Here is a 5,868-nt window from a genome sequence, read left to right on the forward strand (position 1 = left end):
AATGAGGCACAGCAGTGCAGGGAGAAGGACTAGAAGGCAGATTGGTACAGGAAAGCTGGTGATAGGGAACCCAAGGTTGAGTAAGGACAGTGTTGACATGTAATGGGGTTGTTAACCATTGTCATAGGGCAATATGTGTACTGTTTAATGAGAAACTATTTTGTTCTGCAAACTTTCATCTAAGGTACAAAAAAAATTATCTATGTGAGATCAAATTGACAACAGCAACTCAAAAGATCTGATGGGAAGCCAAGCGGACAGCGAGTTGAAGATAATGGCGATGGGATAATTTGGAAAAGGATAGTGAGAACAGTAGCACAACTGGAAGAATATAATCAATGTCACTGAATTGTACATGTAGAAACTTTTGCTATGTATATTTTCACCAAAAAAAAAGGTCCTCAAGGTCCAGAAGGGAGAGTGTTAACATGTCTTGGGGTTGTTAACGAATGTCATACAACAATATGTGTACTGACTGTTTAATGAGAAACTATTTGTTCTGTAAACCTTCATCTAAAGTACAATAAAAAAAAAAGGTAGGGTATGCAGCCATGGAAATTCTCCATTCAGAGCTCCTGTTCAGGGGCATCATTTACCAACAAACCCAGCTTCCACCCTTCTGGATCCACCACAACATTTATCTTGAGGCCACACTTTCTTCAGGCTTTTGCAGCCAATGACTGAGCTCAGCAAAGTTTCTACTGAGGATTTTAGGCTTCTTAAATGGTAACACTGGATCAACAATGTCTCATCAGCCTGTCCAAAACTTTCTTGGAACTGTCCGGCAGTATGAGTACCTTCCTATCCCATGCTCCTTCCTTCCTTCTCTCTTTTCACAGGTGTCTGACCTGTACTGCAGACTAAGGGCCCTCTCCACCTTCTCCTGTTCCCTCACTTTTGTCATTCGTAAACATTGTTCTCAATAATTCTTTGACACATCTGATCTCATCTTGGTATCTGTTCCTTAGACAACCCAAATTGACACAGAGATACTAGTTGTATTAATGAAGTTGAGAAGTTAATTAAGATGAGGGAAGATATTTGACCCTTAGATTAAACAATATGAAGGTGAAGATCATTGTGATGTTAATAGGAGCAGTTTTAGTTAAAGGATTAGAGTCTGATTGCAGCTTGTTCAAGACAGAATGAGAGAGAGAGATAATGAGTATAGTTACCTATCTTTAGGAGTTTTTCTATAAACTAAAGCAAAGAAATAGGACAGAGTCTGGAGAAGGATGGTCAGTGAATGAAAGGTTTTTTTTTTTAATGGAACAAATTAGAGCATACTTGTATGCTTATGTTAACGGTCCTTCACAAGAAGAAATTTGATTTAGCAGAACAAATAGGACATAACTGCTAGAGCAAAATAATTGAGAAGATGAGAGAATGAGAGGGGATACACATGAAAAGGACTGGCCTTAGACAAGACCAGGGAGAGTTCATCTATTGTAAAAAGAAGGCAGCCAAAAATTAGTGGATAGATTTGATGGTGGGAAGACAATATAGCTCCATTCTGAACTAAGATTATCAGATCAGGTTGAGGAGTAGAGAGAGGTTATTGGTGGTTTGTGAAGAGAGCAGGTGAAAATAGTTGTCTGAGAAAATGGAAGAGCAAATTAACTTGGGAAGTATGTTAGGGAAGTATTAAGTCCCCTTTGAAGTTTATAGATTTAAATTGAAACCAGTCAGCATAGTAGTGGGGTTTTTTCCAGTCAGGTTCAGGTGTTTGGGTGTAGACTCTAAGTTGATGGAGTGTTACGTTGAATCAGAGTTAAGTTTTCAAGGTGAGTATGATGGAAGGAGAGAAACAAAGTAGTTCAGCATTTTGCAAAGCTGTAATTACAGTGATGAACCAAGAAATCTAAACTTGATAATGTGGATATGAGAGTATGTAATGAATGATGGACAGTTGAAGTTGAGCAGTCTATGAGTTGGAGATCCCAAAGTAGAGCTACCAGAAAAGTAAGCTAAAAAAAATGGGAGATGGTGTTCATGGAGAAAGATGTTTTAAATCAAGTTTCTGGGAGTAAGATAGTTTATTGGTAATGACAAGGTCTGAACTATGACCATGAAAAGCGTTGGCTGAGGTTGGCTGAAGGTCAAGATAACTTGAGAAGAAAATGTCAAGGAAAAAAGAAGTGAGAGAGTGGAAAGTTTACCCACATGGATATTCAAGACACCAAGAATGGTGAAAGAAGAAGGGATGGAAATAAAGCAGCAAGCCAAAAGCTAAAATTTCCAGTGAATGATGAGAATAACCAGGGATTTGGTATATGACTATAAAAAGGAGAGGTGGCTCTTCTGATAACTGGAGTTTTAACAGGGATTTGGTTTTTAAAAGAGGGTGGAGGAGAATCGGAGGAATATGGGGTGTATAAGAAAAAGCAGCTATGACTTTCAAGGACTGCAGGGAAAGCTATATCTTCAAGGAAAGCCAGTTTTAAGTTACAGCAAGAATGAAAAGGGTGTTCATAGAAGCAGCAGAAGATATTAGTGATATTGCTGAAGATATGAGTTGCAAATGGTATATTAGAAAGGTTTACGGGATTAAGGAGGAATGGGGTACTGGGTCAGATCAAGAGAATCTAGGAGATGAGGGATTACCTGGGACTTGGACATCTGGGTGTGACTAAGGTGACTAGGTAAACAGGTATGAAGAAATTGGTCCTGGGAGTGGGTCTCTTATGAGAAGGTGAGTAATCAGATCTAATTATAGCTTTTTTCTAGTGGCTCACCTTATAGGCAGTTTGTAGTGGTTAGGCTGACAGTGTTGAGGGAAGATAGTATATTAAGCACAAGAAACAATATACATCACCCTTAGTCATGCAGTAAATAATCTTATCACCTTGGGTGGATGGGCTTTCTTACAGCGCATGGAATTGGAACCTCTCTTAAATCCAATGCTGCAGGTGGAGGGAGGGAGTGGTCTTATGAAGAGCATGTGAAGCTTTGAAAGTCTAGTTTAAATATAGAAACCCTCAGAGGCTTTTTAAATAAATGTTATAAATTTTATGAAGGCCTTCTTTATAGACTGCAGTGGGCAGTGTTGGAGAGAAGTTTACCAGGACGTCTTTAGAAAACAAAATCTTTGCCATCGAGTCAATTCCAACTCATAGCAAGCCCATGTGTGCAGAGTACAACCTCACTTCATATGGTTTTCAAGGCTGTGGGCTTTCAGAAGTAGATTGCTAGGTCTTCTGAGGCGCCTCTGGGTGGGTTTGAACCATCAGCCTTTCGGTCAGTAGTCAAGCGCTTAACTTTTTGTGCTACCCAGGGACTCCAGAGGAGCTCTTCAGCCCTATTATAAATCCTGTTAGGCGTTGCTAGGTATTACACAGAAAAAAGAAAAGGTTATGTGATCAAATAAGTTTGAGAAACGTTAGGTTCAACAAGGTTAAAGAGGTTTATTTTCTGTAGAACTTGACAGAATCTTTAATATGCTAATGTGTAATGTGAATCGTCTAAAAGGAGGATAGAATATGCAGATAAAATGGTATGTAAGACATGAAGAGACTAGTCCTGCAGAGTCACCAAACAGACCCAAGTTTAGAGAAGGAAGGGAGAACCTTGGGCTCTGATCCTGTGCTAAAAAGAGAAGGGAGATTTGTGTACATTGATAACATGCTATGAGAAATGCATAATAAATGGGAACTTTGTCAATTCAATCCTATTTCCCATTGGTCTGTGCAATCATTTAGAGTCATTTTCTGTTTTCTGAAGCACTTTTAAAGACCAGGTGCTCCCAATACTTTAGCTTTTAGTTTAGCTTCCAGCAGTGTCTTAGTTATCTGGTGACACTATAACAGAAATACAAGTGGATGGCTTTAACAAACAGAAGGTTATTCTCTCACAGTCTAGTAGGCTAGAAGTCCAAATTCAGAGTGCCAGCTCTAGAGGAAGGCTTTCCCTCTTTGTTGGTACTGGGGGAAGGCCCTTGTCAACAATCTTCCCCTGGTCTAGGAGTTTCTCCGCACAGCAACCCCAGGTCCAAAGGACGAGCTCTGCTCCCAGCACCGCTTTCTTGGTAGTATGAAGTCCCCCATCTCTCTACTTGCTTCTCTCTATTATATTGCAAAAGAGATTGTTTTAAGACACAATCTAATCTTGTAGATTGAATCCTGCCTCTTTAACATAACTGCTACTAATCTCGTTAACATCATAGAGATAGGATTTACAACACATAGGAAAATCACATCAGATGACAAAATAGAGGACAGTCTCACAGTACTGGGAATCATGGCCTAGCCAAATTGATACAAATATTTTTAGGGGACACAATTCAATCCACGACAAGCAGTGAATCACTAAACAAACACCCAAGTGCACCTGGAAAGATAGGGACTTAAAGTATTATTATTATTATTACTACTATTATTTTGGTGACTAATTTTTAAAGTGAATTACCTTTTTTAATTTTTAAGGTAAATTACTCTCTTTAATTCATGTGGTTTATATGTAAAACCTTAAATCAGAATTTACAGGAATAGCAATTAATTCTGGCAAAAAATTATAGGGAGGAAAAATATGGACAGCCTATAACAGTCAACTTTGCTCATTTACACATCCTACCAACTTGACATCTTCTTTCTTTACTTTTTTTACTTTGTTTTTTTTTTGTTTTTTGTACTTTAGATGAAGGTTTACAGAACAAATAATTTCTCACTAAACAGTACACATATTGTTTTATGACAATGGTTAATAATCCCACGACATGTCAACACTGTCCCTTCTCAACCTTGGGTTCCCTATTACCAGCTTTCCTGTCCTCTCCTGCTTTCTAGTCCTTGTCCCTGAACTGTTGTGCCCCATTAGTCTTGTTTTATTTCATGGGACTGTCTAATCTTTGGCTGAACGTTGAACCTCGGGAGTGACTTCATTACTGATCTAAAAGGGTGTCCAGGGACCATACTCTCAAGGTTTCTCCAGTCTCTGTCAGGCAAGTAAGTCTGGTCTTTTTTTCTGAGTTAGAATTTTGTTCTACATTTTTCTCCAGCTCTGTCCATGACCCTCTGTTGTGATCCTTGTCAGAGCAGTCAGTAATGGTAGCTGGGCACCATCTAGTTGTACTGGACTCAGTTTGGTATAGGCCGTGGTAGTTGTGGTCCGTTAGTCCTTTGAACTAATCTTTCCCTTGTATCTTTAGTTTTCTTCATCCTCCCTTGCTACCGAAGGGGTGAGACTAGTGGAGTATCTTAGATGACTGACTGCTCACATGCTTTTAAGACCCCAGACCAGACGCTACTCACCAAGGTAGAATGTAGAACATTTTCTTTTTACTTCGTCCTAACTTTCTATTTTTTAATTTTTTAAAAATTTTTTCCCATACAAACATTTATACTTACATTCTTATGTGACTCTAATTGCTCTCCCCATACTGTGACAGCACATCCCCCTTTCCACCCCTGATTCCCCATGTCCATTCAACCAGCTCCTAACCCTCTCTGCCTTCCCATCTCACCTCCGGACAGAAGCTGCCCACTTAGTCTCTTGTATCTACCTGAGCTAAGAGGCACACTCCTTATGAGTATCACTTTATGTCCCACAGTGCAGTCCAATCCCCGTCTGAAGAGTTGGCCTCGGAAAATGTTTTAGTTCTAGGCTGATAGAGAATCCAGAGGCCATGCTTTCTGGGGTTCCTCCAGTCTCAGTCAGACCATTAAGACTGCTCTTCTTACTAGAATTTGAGTTCTGCACCCCATCTTTCTCCTGTTCCATCCGGGTCTCTCTTTTGTGTTCCCTGTCAGGGTGGTCATTGGTGGTAGCTGGGCACCATCTAGATCTTCTGGTCTCAGGCTGATGAAGTCTCTGGTTTATGTGGCCCTTTCTGTCTCTTGGGCTACTACTTTCCTTGTGTCTTTGATGTTCTTC

Source organism: Trichechus manatus, unplaced genomic scaffold, assembly GCF_000243295.1.
Source record: "Trichechus manatus latirostris isolate Lorelei unplaced genomic scaffold, TriManLat1.0 scaffold00066, whole genome shotgun sequence".
Taxonomy (NCBI): domain Eukaryota; kingdom Metazoa; phylum Chordata; class Mammalia; order Sirenia; family Trichechidae; genus Trichechus; species Trichechus manatus.